Source organism: Hyaena hyaena, unplaced genomic scaffold (assembly GCF_003009895.1).
Source record: "Hyaena hyaena isolate Hyena2069 unplaced genomic scaffold, ASM300989v1 scaffold_1031, whole genome shotgun sequence".
NCBI classification, from domain to species: domain Eukaryota; kingdom Metazoa; phylum Chordata; class Mammalia; order Carnivora; family Hyaenidae; genus Hyaena; species Hyaena hyaena.
In genome coordinates this window covers 117016-137991 of record NW_024081663.1, presented here as the reverse complement: position 1 = coordinate 137991, position 20976 = coordinate 117016, and the positions used below count along the sequence as shown (strand labels likewise).

Sequence of the window (20976 nt, the reverse complement as noted above, 5' to 3'; positions counted from 1 at the left end):
AGTGAAGATAGCTTAAGGGGTTTATGGAACAACATCAAACAGATTAACATTTGAATTATAAGGAGTCCAGAAGAAGGGAAATATAAATGAATAGAAAATTTATCTGGAGAAATAATGGCTGAAAACTTTTTTAACGTAGGAAAAGAAACAGACACCCAAATCCAGGAGGCCCAGAGAGTTCCAAATAAGAGGAACCCAAAGAGATACACATCAAGACAAATCATAATTAAAATATCAAAAGTTAAAGACAAGGAAAGAATCTTAAAGACAGCAAGAGAAATATAATTTTCTAGATATAAGAAAACCCTGCCAGAATATTAGCAGATTATTTTCAGCAGCAACCTTATAGGATAGAATGGATTGGCATGATATATTCAAAATCCTAAAACAAACAGAAGTTGGAAGATGGCTGTGGAGTAGGAAGACTCAAGGCTCACCTCATCTCATGAACACAACTAGATAACTATCAAACAATCCCAAATATCCTCACAAATTGATTTGAAGACTGGCAAAACCAACTCCACATCTAAAGGTAGAGAAGAGGCCATGTTGAAGAAGGTAGGAAGTGGGAAATGTGTTTTGGGAGAGAAGTGGATCATGGCTGCTCCAGTGGAGAGGGAACCATGGTTGCAAAGAAGGGTGTGAAGCAGACTGACACAGAGGAGAGCACACTGGGAAAACAAATCCTCATAGTAATTGGGTTAGAAAGCCCAGAAGGACCATTGCAAGAGTTCTTGCAACCAGTACGGCATAAAGTCTGGAGTTTTAAAGGTCAGGAGGCATGGCTGAGATAAAGCCCAGAGGGCAATGCACTGCTTTTGGAATTAAGGAAGACAAACAACCCCGGACAGACAGTGAAGAAACTGAGATCTAAAGAGTACCTGAGGCACACAGTGGGGAGGTTATTCACTCATCTTTGGGTGATGTGGGAAACAAAGGCAGAAGAAAATGGCAGATAGAATTAAATTTCCCTGTAACCTGCAGCCCATTGACAAATACTTGAGGCAGGTAGAGTAAAACATTTGTCCAGGAACTCCCTACTGTCTTTTTATAAGGTATTTTTAAAATATTTTTTATTTATTTCTGAGAGAGAGAGAGAGAAAGAGAGAGAGAGAGAGAGAGAGAGGGAGAGACAGGGTGAGCAGTAGAGGGTAAGAGAGAGAGGGAGATGCAGAATCTGAAACAGGCTCCAGGCTCTGAGCTAGCTGTCAGCACAGAGCCCGATGTGGGGTTCGAGCCCAGGAACCATGAGATCATGACCTGAGCTGAAGTCGGATGCTTAACCGACTGAGCCACCCAAGTGCGTCCTTACTGTCTTAATGTTAATGCTTTGCAAGAGGGAAAAACAACCTTAGTTTGATAATAGATAGGCCTCCAGCATCCTGTGAGTCTTCTTTAGTATATGAAAATCTCTTTGGAAACTTCCTCTTGACTTTACCTTCCCCAGTTCCCAAGTATATAATCAGTCTCTCCTAAAGGTTTGGGGCAGCTCTTCCTGCCCATGGATTCTGTCCCCATGCTTTCATAAAATCACTTTTTTTTTTTTTTTTTTTGGCACCAAAGACATCTTCAAGAATTCTTTCTTGGCTGTCAGCTACAACCTTACCATCACTCCAAAAAAACTTCATCACTAGCATATCCTAGAGAGGCAGCATCACAAAGAGACTCCCTCCAGGAACAAAGGAATTGGTCTGTGGCATTTCCTTCCTCCACCCCTCAACATAAACACTGAAACATCTGTGGGAACTAGAACAGACAAATAGTTCCTACCTAACTTGCTTAGACTAAGCCTCAGCCCCTGGATTCCAAAAGAACAACTCTTCCAGTCACCCTTGTCTCAGTAGTATTACAGTAACCACCCTCCCCCAGAAGACCAGCCCAAACCTCTGCTCATTCCTTATCTTCTGATGTAGGAATTTGTAGAGCCTCTGTGTCCATGGTGGTGGCAACACGTCTCACTTCACAAATAAACAAGAGTACACCTAGTTAAAATGGGCCACATTCAGGCTAAGGACCAAACACTGCTCACAACAGGCAAATACAGCCTTTGCAGATGACTGGTCTGAAAAATAAAGCAGCCAGGACAAAACACCAGAGAACACATAACACACACTCGGGACACTCTCAAAAGAGCCAGGCTCTAGGAAACAAGGGACACTACATGGCTGGGCATTGTAGAACCTCTTCTTCATAAGGCCATTATCCTCAAGAATGGGAGATAAAGCTAACTTTCATAACACACAAAAACAGGCACAGAGACTTAGAAAACATGAGAAGATAATGAAAGTTATCCCATACAAGAGAAAAGTACAAGGCCATGACCAAAGATCTAAGGAAAATAGATATAAGTAACATGCCTGATAGAGAATTAAAGATCATATCATAAGGATAGTAACTGGACTTGATAAAATAGTGGAAAGCATGGGTGACTATCTTAATATAGAGATAAGGAATAAATAACATAGTAGAGATAAAGGGCTCAATAAATAAAATAAGAAACATGTTTGATGGAATGATCAGCTGGCTGGAAGAAACAGAGGAATGAATTAATGACCTAGAAGACAGAGTAATGGAAAGCAATCAAGTTGAACAAAGGAGCAAAAAAGATTATGTAACATGAGAATAGACTTAGGGAACTCAGAGACTACATCAAGTATAATAATATTCATATTATAGGAATTCCAGAAGGAGAAGCAGAAGTGGAGAAGGAGGCGGAGGAGGAGTAAGGAAGAGGAGGAGGAGGAAGAACAGAAGGAGAAGGAGGAAGAGAAAGAAAATATGATGGAAAATGTATCTGAAGAAATAATAGCTGAAAACTTCCCTGATCTAAGGAAGGAAATAGGTATCTAAACTCAGGAGGAACAGAGCTCTCATCAAATCAACAAAAAGAAGATCCACACAAAGACATACTGTAATTAAATTGATAAAATATAGTGATAAAAAAATTATTAAGGCAGTAAGACAAAAGAAGTTAGTAAAACGAAAATGGAAAACGTATAAGGCTAACAGGGGATTTTTCAGTAGAAATTTTCCAAGACAGAAGGCAGTGGCATGATATATTCAAAGTGCTGAATGGGAAAATCTGCAGCCAAGAATACTCTATCCAGAAAGGCTAACATTCAGAATGGAAGGAGAGTAGTTACTGAGACAAATAAAAGCTAAAGGACCACTAAACCAACCCTGAAAGAAATACTAAGGGGGCTCTTTGAATGTAAAGGGAAAACTAAAAGTGATAGTATAAAGGTAGAAAACATACAAAAGGTAAGTATTTCTATAAAATTCAGGCAAAGAATTTACAAAATGAGAGGATGTAAAATATGACAATATACTCTTAAAATGTCGAGAGGAGAAGAGTAAAAAAATAAGATCAAACTTAATTGACCATCAACTTAATATAGAAGGATATATGCAGAAGAGCTTATATATAAACCTGGTGGTAACCATGTATCAAAACCACTAATAAATATGTAAAGAATAAAGAGAAAGAAATCTAGGGGCGCCTGGGTGGCTTAGTCGGTTAAGCGTCCTACTTTCGCTTAGGTCATGATCTCGCGGTTCGTGGGTTCGAGCCCCGCGTCGGGCTCTGTGCTGACTGCCAGCTCAGAGCCTGGAGCCTGTTTCAGTCTGTGACTCCTTCTCTCTCTGACCCTCCCCTGCTCACGCTGTCTCTCTCTCTCTATCTCCTAGAAATAAATAAAAACATTAAAAAATTTTAAAAAAAATCTAAATAGATCACTAAAGACACTAAGAAAACCATGAAAGAGAGAAAGACAAGAAAGAATCAGAGAAAATCTTCAGAACAGCCACAAAACAAATAATAAAATGGCCATAAATACATATCTATCAATAATTACTTCAATGTAAATGAACTAAACACTCCATTCAAAAGAGATAAGGTGACAGATGGATTTAAAAAAACAAGACTCATCTATATGCTGCCTACAAGAAAGTCATTTTAGACCTGCAAATTCAAAGTAAGGAGTTGGAAAAACATGTATCATGCAAATAGATGTCAAAAAAAAACTTGAGTAGCAATAAATATATCAGACAACATTGACTTTATTTTTTTTCTTAAATAGTTTATTGTCAAGTAGGTTTCCATATAACACCCAGTGCTCTTCCCCACAAGTGCCTTCCTCCATGCTCATCACCCCCCTTCCCCTCTCCCTCACCCTCATCAGCCCTCAGTTTGTTCTCAGCATTCAAGAATCTCTCATGGTTTGCCTCCCTCCCTCTCCTCAACTATTTTTTTTCCTTTTTCTCCCCCATGGTCCTCCGTTAAGTTCCCCCTAATCCACCTATATGTGCAAACATATGGGATCTCAGACAACATGGACTTTAAAACAAAGACTGTAACAAGAGACAAAGAAGGTCACCATATTATAATAACGGAGACAATCCAATAAGAAGATAAAACAATAGTAAACATTTATGTCTCCCAAGTGGGAGGACACAAATATTAAAAATAGTTAATGACCAACATAAAGGAATGCTTTGACAATAATACAATAATAGTAAGGGACTTTAAACACGACTTACCCCAATGGACAGATCATCTAAGCAGAAAATCAACAAGGAAACAATGGCTTTGAAAAACACCTGGAGGGGCGCCTGGGTGGCTTAGTCGGTTAAGCGTCCGACTTTCGCTTAGGTCATGATCTCGCGGTTCGTGGGTTCGAGCCCCGCGTCGGGCTCTGTGCTGACTGCCGGCTCAGAGCCTGGAGCCTGTTTCAGTCTGTGACTCCCTCTCTCTCTGACCCTCCCCTGCTCACGCTGTCTCTCTCTCTCTCCTAGAAATAAATAAAAAAAAAAAAAAAAGAAAGAAAAACACCTGGAACAGATGGATTTAACAGAGATATTCAGAATAATTTATCCTAAAGCAGCAGAATACACATTCTTTTCAAGTGCACATGGGACATTCTCCAAAACAGATCTCATAGTGGGTCAGAGATCAGCCCTCAAAAAGCACAAAAAGATCAAGATCATGCATATTTTCAGACCACAATGCTAGGAACTTGAAGTCAACCACAAGAAAAAATTGGAAAGACCACAAATACATGGAGGTTAAAGAGCATCCTACTAAAGAATGATTTGTTTAACCAGGAAAATAAAAGTAATTTAAAAGTACATGTAAGCAAATGAAAATGAAAACATGACAATCCAAAAGCTTTGGGAAGTAGCAAAGGCAATCCTAAGAGGGAAGTATTTTGCAATACAGGCTTACCTCAAGAAGCAAGAAAAGTCTTAAAAACACAACTTAGCCTTAACACCTATAAGAGCTAAAAACAAACTAGCAAAAAGGAGCAGCAAACAAAGCTCAACACAGCAGAAGGGAAATAATAAAGAGTAGAGCAGAAATAAATGTTATAGAAACAAACAAACAAAAACCCAGTAGAACATATCAACCAAACTAAGAGATGGTTCTTTGAAAGAATTAACAAAATTGATAAACCTCTAGTCAGACTTAATAAAAAGAAAAGACAAATCCCCAAATAGATAAAATCATGAATGAAAGAGGAGAAATCACAAGCACCACCACAGAAATATAAATAATCATAAAAGAATATTATGAAAAATCATATGTCAACAAGCCAGACAATCTGGAAGAAATGGACAAATTCCTAGAAACATACAAACTACCAAAACTGAAACAGGAAGAAATAGAGCCATAATCATAAGTTAACAGAGCCATAATCAGCAAAGAAAATAAATCAGCAATCAAAGCTCCCAAAAAACAAAAGTCTAGAGCCAGATGGCTTCCCAGAGGAATTCTACCAGACATTTAAAGAAGAGTTATTACCTATTCTTCTCAAATTGTTCCAAAAACTAGAAATGGAAAGAAAACTTCCAAACTTCTTCTATGAGGCTATCCTTACCCTGATTCCAAAACCAGACAAGACCCCCCTACAAAAGGCCAATATCCCTGTTGAACATGATCCAAAAATTTCAACAAGATACTAGCAAATCAAATTCAACAATATGAAAAGAATTATTCACCATGATCAAGTGGGATTTATTCCTGGACTTCAGAGGTGGCTCAATATTCACAAATCAACAAATGTGATACACCACATTAATAAAATAAATGATAAGAACCCTATTATCCTCTCAATAGATGAAGAAAAGCATTTGACAAAAATATATCATCTATTCTTTATAAAACCCCTCAAGAAAGTAGAGATAGATGGAACATAACCTCAACCTCACAAAGGCCATATATGAACAAAGCACAGTTAATTTTATCCTCAATGGGGAAAAATTGAGAGCTTTTCCTCTATGGCCAATAATAAGTCAGGGGTGTCCACTCTTACTATTACTATTTGATATAGTACAAGAAGTCTTAGCCTCAGCAATTAGACAACAAAAAGAAATAAAAGGCATCCAAATCATCAAGGAAGAAGTCAAACTTTCACTATTTGCAGATAACATGATACTCAACATGTTAAAAACATGAAAGGATCCACCAAAAAATTCCTAGAACTAATACATGAATTCAGCAAAGTTATAGGATATAAAATCAGTGTACAGAATTCTGTTGCACTTTGACACATCAATAATTAAGCAGCAGAATTAGAAATCAAGGAATTGATCTCATTGACAATTATACCAAAAACCATAAGATACCTAGGAGTAAACTTAACTAAAGTTGTAAAAGATCTGTACTCTGAAAACTATAGAACACTTGTGAAGGAAACTGAAGAGGATACAAAGAAATAGAAAAGGATCTCATACTCATGGGTTGGAGGAAAAAATATTGTGAAAAATGTCTATATTATTCAAAACAATCTACACATTTAATTCAATCCCTATCAAAATGCAATGAGAATTTTTCACAGAGCTAGAACAAACAATCCTAAAATCTGTGTGGAACCATAAAAGACCCTGCATAGTCAAAAGCAATCCTGAAAAAGAAAAGCAAAGTTGGAAGCATCATGTTTCCAACTTGAAGCATACCATAAATCAGTAGCCATCAAGATAGTATGGTGCTGGCATAAAAATAGATACATATGTCAGTGGGAAGAATAGAAAACTGATAAATGGATCCACATTTATATGGTCAACTCAACTTAACAAAGGAAAAAAGAATATCCAATGAAGAAAAAGTCTCTTCAGCAAATGGTGTTGTTTGTCTCTCTTCCCCTCCCTCACTTGTGCTGTCTCTGTCTCTCAAAAATAAAAGAAATAAAACTTTTTTAAAAATGGTGTTGGGAAAACTAGACAACAACATGCCAAAGAATGAAACCAGACCACTTTCTTACATCATACACAAAAATAAATTCCAAAGGTATGAAAGACCTAACTGTGATATAGGAAACCATCAAAATTCTGGAGGAGAACCCAGGAAGCAACCTCTTTGATCTTGACTGCAGCAACTTCTTACTAGACATGTCTCTGGAGGTAAGGGAAACAAAAGCATAAATTAACTATTGGGATTTCAAGATAAAAAGCTTCTGCACAGCAAAGGAAAGAATCAACAAAACTAAAAGGCAGCCTATGGAATAAGAGAAGATATTTGCAAACAACATATCTGATAAAGGGTTAGTATCCAATATAATAAAAAAGTTATCAAACTCAACACCCAAAAATCCAATAATCCAGTTAATAAATGGGCAGTATATATGAACAGACATTTTCCCAAAGATAACAGATACAAGAAAAGATGCTCAACATTGCTCATCATCAGAGAAATACAAATCAAAACCAGAATGAGATGCCACCTCACACCTGTCAGAATGTCTAAAATCAAAAACATAAGAAACAACAGATGCTGGTGAGGATTTGGAGGAAGGGGAACCATTTTGCACTCTTGGTGGGAATGTAAACTCGTACAATCTCTGTGGAAAACAGTATGGAGGTTTCTCAAAAGGACTAAATAGAACTACCTTATGATCCTGCTATTGCATCACTAGATATTTAGACAAAGAATACAAAAACACTAATTTAGAGGAATACATGTACCCAATGTTTATTGCAGCATTATTTAGAATCACCAAGATATGGAAGCAGCCTAAGTGTCATATTCATCCATAAAAAATGACATCTTGCCATTTGCAATGAAACAAATGGAGCAAGAGAGTATAACACTGAATGAAATTAGCCATTCAGAGAAAGACAAATACCATATAACTTCACTCATGTGTGGAACTTAAGAAACAAAACAAATGAGCACAGGGAGAAAAGCAAGAGATAAACAAATCAAGAAACATACCCGTAACTATAGAAAACAAATTGATGTTTACCATAGGGCAGGAGTGTGAAGGGATAGGTAAAATAGGTGAGGGGGATTACGGAATGCACTTGTTGTGATGAGCACTAACTGATGTATGGCATTGTTGAATTTCTGTATTGTACAACTAAAATGAATATAACCAGTTGAATTAAAATAAAAACTTAAGAAGCCAAATGAAAAAAAAAAGGTGGGGAAGGGGAGAGAGAAAAGCTAAAAGAATTCATCACTACTAAACAAGCCGTACAAGAATCTGAAAAGAAAGAGTACTGGGTGTTATATGGAAACCAATTTGACAATAAACTATTTGTAAAAAAAAAAAAAAAAAAGAAAAAGAAAAAGAAAAGAAAAGAAAGAAAGAAAGAAAGAAAGAAAGAAAGAAAGAAAGAACTAATTAGTAAAAGAAACTTATAAAAATCCAAATCTCACTGGTAACAGTAAATTTGTGATAAAGGTAGTAACTTAATCAATTATAAAGCAAATGTGAAATTTAAAAATAGTGAAAATAACTGTAACTATAACAATTAGTTAAAGGATAAACAAGATAAAAAAGTAAAATGTGACATCAAAAACATAAAATATAGAGCTTTAGAAGGTATCCAAATTTAAGTTATCAACTTAAAATTGACTCTGATAAATATAATTTGTTATATATAAACTACCTAGAAAAAAACTCATAAAAAGTCAAAAGGTAATGGAAAACATCTAAGCATACCACTCAAAAAAGTCATCAAACTACAAAAGAGTAGAACAAAAGAAAGAGAAACAAAGAGATGAACTACAAAACAGCCAGAAGATAACAAAATGGCAATAAGTTATCTCTATCAATAGTTACATTAAATGTAAATTAATTAAATTATCAAAACAAAAGACTTAAGGTAGCTAAATGGACTTTTAAAATCTACATTTATCTCTATGCTGCCTACAAGAGACTCACTTCAAATGTGAGGAAACACACACTAAAAGTGAAGAGATGAAGAAAGACATTCCATGTAAATGGAAACAAAAAAAAATCTGGGGGTAGTTATATCAAACAATATAGACTTTAAAAACAAAGATTGCTATAAGAAACAACAATGGATATTACATATTGATAAAAAGACCAATCCAATGAGAGAATATAATATTTATAAATAATTATGCACCCAACACAAAAATATATATATTTATATAAATATATTCATATTTACATATTTATAATATATATCAACCTAAGTGGAGAAATAAACAAACAATAATAGTAGAGCACTTTGATACACCACTTACAGTGATAGATGAATCATCCAGAGCGATAATCAATAAGGAAACATTGGCTTTAAAAAATACTTTAGATCAGATGGACCTAATGGATAAATACAGAGCATTCCATCCAAAAGCAGCAGAATACACACACTTCCCAAATGCACATAGACATTCTCCAGGATAGATCATCTATTAATCCACAAAACAAGTGGCTTAACAAATTTAAGAAACCTGAAGTTATATCTAGCATCTTCTTTGACCAAAACTAGAATAAATTATAAGAAAAAAATGGAAAATTTACAATGATATATAGACTAAACAACATGCGACTAAACAAAGGATCAACAAAGGAATCAAAAGTGAAGTCGGAAAGTACCTTGAATCAAGCAAAAATGGAAAGACAACACACCAAAACCTATGGGATACAGCAAAAGCATTTTTTTCTTTTATAGTTTATTGTTAAGTTGGTTTCCATATAAGACCCATTGTTCATCCCAGCAAGTGCCCTCCTCTAAGCCCATCATCCCCCTTCCCCTTTCCTCTACCCCCCTCAGCCCTCAATTTGTCCTCAGTATTCAAGAGTCTCTCATGGTTTGCCTCCCTCCTTCTCCCCAACTATTTCTTCCTCTTCTCCTCCCCCATGGTCCTTTGTTAAATATCTCCTGTTCCACTTATAAGTGAAAACATATGGTATCTGTCCTTCTCTACCTGACTTGTTTTGCTCAGCATTAACACCCTCCAGTTCCATCCCGACATTGCTACACATGGCCAGATTTCATTGTTTCTCATTGCCATGTAGTATTCCATTGTATTGATAAACCAGATCTTCTTGAGCCATTCATCAGTTGATGGACATTTATGCTCTTTCCATAATTTAGCTATTGTTGAAAGTGCTGCTATGAACATTGGGGTACATATGCCCCATGCATCAGCACTCCTGTATCACTTGGGAAATCTCCTAGCAGTACTATTGTTGGGAATTTACCCAAGGGATACAGGAGTTCTATTGTTAATTTTTTTGAGGAACCTCCATACTGTTTTCTAGAGGGGCTGCACCAGTTTACATTCCCACCAACAGTGTAGGAGGGTGCCCGTTACTCCACATCCTCGCCAGCATCTAGAGTCTCCCAGTTTGTTCATTTTAGCCACTCTGACTGGCGTGAGGTGGTATCTCAGTGTGGTTTTGATTTGTATTTCCCTGATGAGGAGGGATGCTGAGCATCGTTTCATGTGTCTCTTGGCCATCTGGATGTCCTCTTTGGAGAAGTGTNGATTTGTATTTCCCTGATGAGGAGGGATGCTGAGCATCGTTTCATGTGTCTCTTGGCCATCTGGATGTCCTCTTTGGAGAAGTGTCTGTTCATATCTTCTGCCCATTTCTTCACTGGATTGTTTGTTTTTTGGGTGTGGACTTTGGTGTGTTCCTTACAGATTTTGGATACTAGTCCTTTGTCCGATATGTCATTTGCAACTATCTTTTCCCATTCTGTCAGTTGCCTATTAGTTTTATTGATTGTTTCCTTTGCCATGCAGAGGCTTTTAATCTTGATGAAGCCCCAATAGTTCATTTTTGCTCTTTATTCCCTTGCCTTTGGGGATGTGTCAAGTAAAAAAAATCCTGTTATTGAGGTCAAGGAGGTTGTTACCTGCTTTCTTCTCTAGGGTTTTGATGGTTTCCTGTCTCACATTCAGGTCCTTCATCCATTTTGAGTTTATTTTTGTGTATGGTGTGAGAAATTGATCCAGTTTCATTCTTCTGGATGTTGCTGTCCAGTTCTCCCAGCACCATCTGTTAAAAAGGCTGTCTTTTTTCCATTGGATACTCTTTCCCGCTTTGTCAAAGATTAATTGGCCATATTTTGTGGGTCCATTTCTGAGTTCTTTATTCTTTCCATTGGTCTAGGTGTCTGTTTTTGTGCCAATACTATACTGTCTTGATGATTATAGCTTTGTAGTAAAGGCTAAAGTCTGGGATTGTGAGGCCACCCGTTTTGGTTTTCTTCTTCAGTATTACTTTAGCTATTCGGGGTCTTTTGTGGTTCCATACAAATTTTAGGATTGTTTCTTCTAGCTTTGAGAAGAAGGCTGGTGCAATTTTGATTAGGATTACATAGAATGTGTAGATTGCTTTGAGTAGTAATGACATTTTAACAATATTTATTCTTCTGATCCATAAGCATGGAATGTTTTTCCATTTCTTTGTGTCTTCTTCAATTTCCTTCATAAGTTTTCTGTAGTTTTCATCATACAGATCTTTTACATCTTTGGTTAGGTTTATTCCTACGTATTTTATGGTTTTTGGTGCAATTGTGAATGGGATCAGTTTCTTGATTTCTCTTTCTGTTGCTTCATTATTTGTGTATAAGAATGCAACCGATTTCTGTATGTTGATTTTGTACCCTGCGACTTTGCTGAGTTCATGGATCAGTCTAGTAGGCTTCTGGTGGAGGCTGTCAGGTTTTCCATGTACAGTATCATGTCTTCTGCGAAAAGTGAAAGTTTGACTTCATCTTTGCCAATTCTGATGCCTTTTATTTCTTTTTGTTGTCTGATTGCTGACGCTAGGACTTGCAGCACTATTTTAAACAAAAGTGGTGAGAGTGGACATCCATGTCGTGTTCCTGATCTCAGGGGGAAAGCTCTCAGTTTTTCCACATTGAGGATGGTATTAGTTGCAGGCTTCTCATAAATGGCTTTTATGTTGTTTAAGTAAGTTCCTTCTATCCCAACTTTTTCGAGGGTCTTTATTAAGAAAGGATGCTGTATTTTGTCAAATCCTTTCTGCATCTATCAACAGAATAGTATGGTTTTTATCTTTTCTTTTGTTAATGTGATGTATCATATTGATTGATTTGCTAATATTGAACCAGCCCTGTAACCTAGGAATGAATTCCACTTGATCTTAGTGGATAATTCTTTTCATGTGTTGTTGAATTCGATTTGCAAGCATCTTGCTGAGGATTTTTGCGTCTGTATTCATCAAGGATATTGGCCAGTAGTTCTCTTTTTTTTTCTGGGTCTCTGTCTGGCTTGGGAATCAAAGTGATGCTGACTTCATAGAAGGGGTCCAGAAGTTTTTGTTCTATTTCTATTTTTTTGGAATAGCTTGAGCAGAATGGGTATTAACTCTGACTTAAGTGTCTGGCAGTATTCCTCAGGGAAGCCATCTGGCCCAGGGCTCTTATTTGTTGGGAGATTTTTGATAAGTGGTTCAATTTCTTCACTAGTTATGGATATTCAGATTTTCTATCTCTTCCCTATAGAAATAGAAAATCGAGCACACTGATTACAGGTAAAAAGATTGAATCAATAATTTAAAAAGTCCCTACCACCTGGGTGGCTCAGTTGGTTGAACGTGCAACTTTGGCACAGAGCCTGCTTTGGATCCTCTGTCCTCTTTCTCTTCTCATTCCCTGCTTGTGCTCTCTAAACCAACAAACAAAAACAAAAAACAAAAATAAACCTCCATACAAACAATAATCCAAGACTAAACAGATATTATTAGTGATCTTTACCAAACATTCAAAGGAGAGTTAATATCAATCCTTCTCAAAACCTTCCAAAAAATAAAAGATGAGGGAATATTTAGACTCATTTTACAAGACTAACATTACCCTGATTCTAAAATCAGACAAGATGTCAAAGAAAAGAAAATTACAAGCCAATATCCCTGATAAACATAATTCCAAAACTCTCCAACAAAATATTAACAAACTGAATTCAACGAAACATTAGAAGGATCATACACTCTGATCAAGTTGGATTTCAGACATCTTAACTATATTTATTCTTCCTATCCATGAACATGGAATGTTTTTCCATTTCTTTGTGTCTTCTTCAATTTCCTTCATAAGTTTTCTATACTTTTCATCATACAGATCTTTTGTATCCTTGGTTAGGTTTATTCCAAGGTATTTTAAGGTTTTTTGTGCAATTGTGAATGGGATCAGTTTCTTGATTTCTCTTTCTGTTGCTTCATTGTTGGTGTATAAAAATGCAACCGATATCATTACTACCCAAAGCTATCTACACATTCAATGCAATCCCAATCAAAATTGCACCAACATACTTCTCAAAACTAGAACAAACTATCCTAAAATTTGTATGGAACCACAAAAGACCCCGAATAGCCAAAGTAATACTGAAAAATAAAACCAAAACGGGAGGTATCACCATCCCAGACTTCAGCCTCTACTACAAAGCTGTCATCCTCAAGACAGTATGGTATTGGCACAAAAACAGACACATAGACCAATGGAACAGAATTGAGAACTCAGAAGTGGACCCAAAAGTATACAGCCAACTGATCTTTGACAAAGCAGGAAAGAATATCCAATGGAAAAAAGACAGCCTTTTTAACAGATGGTGTTGGGAGAACTGGACAGCAACATGCAGAAGAATGAAACTAGATCATTTTCTCACACCATGCACAAAAATAAACTCAAAATGGATAAAGGACCTGAACGTGAGACAGGAAACTATCAACACCCTAGAGGAGAAAGCAGGAAACAACCTCCTTGACCTCCACCGCAGCAACTTCTTACTTGACACATCCCCAAAAGCAAGGGAATCAAGAGCAAAAATAAACTGTTGGGACCTCATCAAGATTAAAAGCTTCTGCACAGCCAAGGAAACAACCCAGAAAATTAATAGGCAACCAACGGAATGGGAAAAGATAGTTGCAAATGACATATCAGATAAAGGGTTAATATCCAGAATCTATAAGGAACTCACCAAACTCCACACCCGAAAAACAAACAACCCAGTGAAGAAATGGGCAGAAGATATGAACAGACCCTTCTCCAAAGAGGACATCCAGATGGCCAAGAGACACATGAAACGATGCTCAGCATCCCTCCTCATCAGGGAAATACAAATCAAAACCACACTGAGATACCACCTCACGCCAGTCAGAGTGGCTAAAATGAGCAAATCAGAGAACTCTAGATGCTGGCGAGGATATGGAGAAACGGACACCCTCCTACACTGTTGGTGGGAATGTAAACTGGTGCAGCCCCTCTGGAAAACAGTGTGGAGGTTCCTCAGGAAACTAACAATAGAACTCCCCTATGACCCAGCAATAGCACTGCTAGGAACTTATCCAAGGGATCCAGAAATGCTGATGCATAGGAGCACATGTACCCCAATGTTCATAGCAGCACTCTCAACAATAGCTAAAACATGGAAAGAGTCTAAGTGTCCATCAACAGACGAATGGATCAAGAAGATGTGGTTTATCTGTACCATGGAATACTACACGGCAATGAGAAACAATGAAATCTGGCCATGTGTAGCAACATGGATGGACCTTGAGGGTGTTCTGCTGAGCGAAATAAGTCAGGCAGAGAAGGACAAATATCATATGTTTGCACGTATAGGAGGATTAGGAGGAACTTAACTGAGGAACAAGGAGGAGAAGAAGGGGGGAAACGGTGTGGGAAAGGGAGAGAGGCAAACCATGAGAGACTCTTGAATGCTGAGAACAAACTGAGGACTGATAGATATCGGGGGGAGGGGGGAGGGGGGAGATGGGCATGGAGGAGGGCACTTGTGGGGATGAACACTGGGTGTTATATGGAAACTAACCTGACAATAAGCTATAAAAATGGAGAGAGGCAAATCATAAGAGATTTTTAAATACAGAGAACAAACTGAGGTTTGCTGGAGGGGAGTTGGATGGGGAGATGGCTAAAGGGGTGATGGGCATTAGGAGGGCAATTGTTGGGATGAGCACTGGGTGTTATAAGTAAGTGATGAATCACTAAATTCTACTCCTGAAAACATTATTACACTATACTTAACTAATTTGGGTTTAAGTAAAATTAGAATGAAGAAAGAAAGAGAGAGAGAGGAAGGGAGGGAGGAGGGAGAGAGGGAGGAAGAGAAGGAGGGAGGGAGGGAGAAAGAAAATATTATTTGTGTAATCAGAATTTTAATTCAGGTCACACCCAAATTCCTAGTGCAACGGAGAACTGAAGTTCATTAGTGAATTTTTTAGGTTAAATAATTTGGGATACAGGGTGTCTGAATCAGGAAGATAGGTCTCCTTCCCAGTATCTCCTTCATAATGTGCATCACTCACTCCCATTGCACTGTATGGCTCTCCAGATTGCCACAGCTCCTGTGATCACTCGTGAGCCCAATGATCTCTGCATTTTGTGTATTTTTCTCCCCAAGCTTCTGCCCCTGCAGTAGGTTGATTCAGTGTGTTTAGGTAGAAAGAACACTGTATTGGGAGTCTTATAAGCCTTTTGTTGGAGTATCTCTGGCATTTTCTCCTCCACTCTGAGAGACATGCTCTGAATTATAGAGTATCTTCCCCAAAAGGCTACATTTTAAATTAGTATATTGGTGGGGTGTCTAGGTGGCTGAGTCGGTTAAGTGTCCAACTCTTGATTTCAGCTCGAGAGTTCAAGCCCTCTGTTGGTCTCTCTGATGTCATCAGGGAGCCCTTGGATCCTCTATCCCCTTTTCTTTCTACCCTTACCTCACTTGTGTTCTCTCTCTTTCTGAAAACAAAAACAAAAACAAAATTTTAAAAATTGTTTAATTTTAGTTTATTAAAAAATAAACTAAATAAATTAGTATATTGGATAGCAATGTCTATTTAGTGAATACTTAGAATTTTATACTCTTTCTTTCAAATAACTTGGATTCATATTATCTCCATTGAAACATGAGGTAACCCAGAAAGCTTAAGTGAGTTGTCCAAGGTCCGTAGAGCAAGTATGTAACAAAATTAAATTAAAATGTAGTTTTTTGGATTTCTCTAAGTCAAGGCATGTTTCCAGTTGCTCACCATTTTAATAATGAAGAATTGAAAATCAGATAAGGCATTCCCTGACCTCTCAATGTCAAAATCATTTCCTTTCTTTGAGGCTTCTAGAGCCCAGCTGGGCACCCTGTATTGCCATTTAACACAATACAATGTAATTGTCTGATAATTTATTTTCTTACCCCCTAGATTAACTAAGCACTCTTGGAAGGCAGGAGCTGGGACTTACACATTGTATTCCTGGAGTACAGCATGATACTTAGCATGTAGAAACTGTGTAACAAATAATCATTCAGTTAATTAATGGATGATGGTAAAAATTAGTTTAATTTATACTACAAAACACAAGGTAACCTTGGGTAAACTACTGAAGATGTTTGAACCCCAATTCCATTTCTTCATTTATAAAGTGAATACTATACTTTAAGTAATCTCTGAATTCCTTTCCAGCTATAAAGACCTGTAATACTAAATAATATGTATAAGTTATGAAAGCTTAAAATCATATACTCATGTTCACAATAAGGAATAATGCTAAGAAATTAATCTTTTCCTGGTTCAGCAGTTTAAAGTAATAGTTGATGTTAATGAAAAATTGACATGTTTTGTAGAAATTCACATGTACTATTTACAGACAGGCATGGAAACTTCTAATAAAGTATAAGACATATTACTCACATAAAAGATTACAGCTAGCTATAAAAAGTCAATGTAGTCCTTACTAATGAACATTTCAATTGTTCTCATAAATGTGGATGGTAGTGTGATATAAACACAGACATGAATCACCATGGTTTTAGAGAACATGAATTTCTTAAATTAATAGCATACTTTTCATGGTAACCCAAAGAACAGATTTATTTTTCCCATTCTAAATGTGGAAGAATTTTGAGTGGATTTTTTTGGGAAATCCAGAGAAACAAATCACATAAACTAGCCTGGTGTTTCATGTGTTTATGTATAATATTTGAACCTGTAACTGAAACAGGCTATGAGTTAGCTCTGGGATGTATAAGGGGAAACATTAAGTGGGAACTGTATTCTGTGTCACATACGAGCATCCTGAGGAAAAACAACAACAACAGAATTCTCACCAAAAAATTAACAACAGTTAGATTTTTACCTATCAAGTAGAGCCAGAGAATTTCTAATCAGAGTGGGCTTTTCCCCTGGACTCCCTTGTTACTAAGGGGTGAACATGCTAGAAGTGAGATGTGAGTAGTCATAGGGTGACCTTAATGCAGTTTTATGATCTTTTAGCACCATAGTCCCTGCTGTTAGTCACAGTAGGGACTGAAAATTCAGAGGTGGTTTTCTTGTCCACTTGACCAAAAAGCAGATTTTAAACTCCTATCCCAATGAGCTATTATCAATGACTCTATCTTTGATTAAGAAACAGAATATATGGGGCATCAGGATGGCTTAAAGGCCTGACTCTTGGTTTTGGCTCAGGCCATGATCACGGTGTATGGGTTCAAGATGCATGTCAGGCTCCATGCTGATGGTGTAAAGCCTGCTTGAGATTCTCAATCTCTCTCTCTCTCTCTCGCTCGCTCTCTCTTTTCCCTCCCCTGCTCACACACACTCTCTCTCTCAAATAAATTAATTAATTAAAAAATTCAGAATCTATGTTGGTCACAGTGCTCAATGTCTATAGTCTAAACTTTGAAAAGTTCAATTAATATATATTTTCCTTAAAATCAAATAGATGTGTTCTTGCAATTATAATTCTTCTTGGAATATGGTAGGGTATTTGCTTCATTCTGAGATGTACTTTGCCTGTTCTATTCTGTTTAATTGATGTTTATTTTTTTAAGAAGAAGAAAATTATAAATTAGGACCCTCTTCTTTCTACAACACATTGACTTTGATGTTAAGAATAAAAACATAGCTCTTTCTTATCTTTCAAGTGGGTGAAAAAGCTGAGAAGCCAGATACTAAGGGGAAGAAACCTGAGGCCAAGAAGCCTGATGCTGGTGGCAAAATTCAGAAGAGTAACCTCAATACTAAAATACCAAAGAAGGGGAAGTCCCACTGCAGCCAAAACCCTGTCCTGGTAAGAGGAATTGACAGATATTCCTGACCAGCTATGTATTCAAGAAAGGTTATGTACAAGAGGAAATATTCAGCAGTTTAATCCAGGATTGAAAAGAAGGAGAAGTTTCTTGCTACGGTCACAAAATCAGTTGGTGGTGACAAGAATGGTGATACCCGAGTGATTAAACTTTGCAAAATGCCTAGGTATTATCCTACTGAAGATGTGTCTCGGAAGCTGTTGAGGCATGGCAAAAAACCTTTCAGTCAGCATGTGAGGAAACTGTGAGCTAGCTTCACTCCTAGGACCATTTTGATCATCCTCACTGGGCACCACAGAGGCAAGAGGGTGGTTTTCCTGAAGCAACTGAGCAGTGGCTTGCTACTTATGACCAGACCTCTGTCTGAACACACCAAAAATCTGTCATTGCCACCTCCACCAAAATTGATATCAGCAGTGTGAAAATCCCCAAGCACTTCACTGATGCTTACTTTAAGAAGAAGCTGGGTAAACTCAGACACCAGGACGGTGAGATCTTCGACACGGAGAAAGAGAAATGAGATTACAGAGCAGCACAAGGTTGATCAGAAAGCTGTGGACTTGCAAATTCTGCCAAAAATCAAAGCTGTTCCTCAGCTTCAGAGCTACCTCCACTCTGTGTTTTCTCTCACAAATGGAGTTTACTCTCACAAATTGGTGTTCTACATTTCTTACAAAGAACCTAAATAATGGGTACATCTCCAAACAAACAGAAACAAAAAAAAAACAAAAGAATAAAAATATATTATTGATAATAGTACTCACATCTGATTCTCATCTCTGGCTACAAAGATTTGCTCAGGGAACTTAAAAACAAATTCCCTAGCCCTGTGCCACCTCACACTGGTGGACACACTCTGAGTGGTGTAGGAATCATCCTGCATAGACCACCCTACTGTACATGCTGGCTCGCAGTGAGGTGTGGACATTCACTTATCTAAGGCTAGTACAGACGTCCCCCCTGAACTATGTTATTCAGAGACCAGCTACCCAACTGATCTGTTTCTCAGGGCATATAAAACCCAAATTACTGGTTAATATGTTCTCCTTTTCTGAATATAAACTAAAATGTTCACTTCTACTTTGTTAGTATGTATGAAACTTCACAACATGAACAGTTCCTGGCATTCTAGAGATTCTAGATCACAGGTCCTGGTCTTGGGGGCCTGACATCATGGCTGGGTGATATGGGAATAGGAGGTAGCTGAGGTTCTGTCAGCATACCTTCTCTGACATGCACAGATGAAATAATTTAGTAGCCAAACCATCACATAAACAAAGTGTCCATATTCCTGTTATTTTGAGACAGGGAATAGTAGGGATAGTACTTGCTGTGTACCAGGCCCTATTCTAAGTACTCTGTCTCTGCATGTGTTAATTCATAATCTGCACAACAACCTTACACTATTAACATCTCCATTTTACAGATAAGGAAATGAAGGTGCATGTCACACAGCAAGTGTGACTAATGGAGCTAGGACTTAAGCTCCAGAACCCATAGTGATAACCAGATGCTATACTGAGGGGAGGAGGGTATCAAATGTTTCTATACCTGTTAGAAAATTAGGAAGTCAAGTAAACAATGAGAAAAACATTACCAGTCATTCTTCTTCATGCTATTAATATTTTTATAAATACCCTTGTGGAAATTACTTTTTATGTACAGATAAATACATAGTAGTTATAGGTTTTTTAAAAAACAAAAATCATGCCATATCTTATAACCTGAATATTATTTATAAGGACTTAAATAATTGACCTTTAACTTATTGACAAAAATGCTTCTTTGGAGGCAATATACAGGAATATATAGGAATTTATAAGAGACCATTCTTTTGTCACTTCTTGATTTTTATATTTAGGAATGCCTTCTTCTTAGTCTTCAATGGACAGAATTTTGCCAATGTCAAAGCTAAATATGAAGTATCTTGAGGATACTTACTACCCCTCTTGTATGTGTAAACTTTAGCTTGTCACCTCCCTTTGGTATTATAACCCCCAAGTGCCTCTCATTTCTATTCTGTGCCTTTTCTCTCATTTCTGGCCTTTCAGAATGAGTGTTATTTTGGTTGAATTCAGTTGATTACCATTTTTCAGTCTTCAAATTTAATATCTGAAATTGTCAGTAGAACATCAGAGTCTGTGGTAGACAAGCTATAACTTAATATTAAGCAACTACCATTTGTAGAATAGACTACAGATCAGGATAACGTAAATGTGCAAAGCTCCCTTAAGTGAGTAAATGCTGAGGATTGACTGTATTACTCATGTGTGGATCACCTCAATCCCCCTAAATCACCTTCTGTAACCTAGTCTCTGGGCTCTTAGGTGGGTGATGACTTTTTGCCTTTTCTCTGTTCCACTCATTTTCTCCAATTTGCAGAGTCCTTTTCATTTCACTCCTTTCTTCTTCCTCCCAGATTTTGACCTATCAGAAATTTCTTTTTTTTTTTTTACAAATAGTTTATTGTCAAATTAGTTTCCACATAACACTCAGCGCTCATCCCCACAAGTGTCCTCCTCCATGCCCATCCCCCCTCCCCCCCACATCTATCAGTCCTCAGTTTTTGTCAGCATTCAAGAGTCTCTCATGGTTTGTCTCTCTCCCTTTCCCCCACCATTTCCGCCCTTCTTCTCCCCCTTGTTCCTCAGTTAAGT

General features: G+C 37.3%; 1 pseudogene; it reads left to right on the top strand.

Moving 5' to 3' along the window:
• Window positions 1-623: 623 nt before the first annotated feature.
• LOC120223701 lies at window positions 624-19008 on the top strand (annotated as a pseudogene).
• The last annotated feature ends 1968 nt before the right edge of the window (window positions 19009-20976 follow it).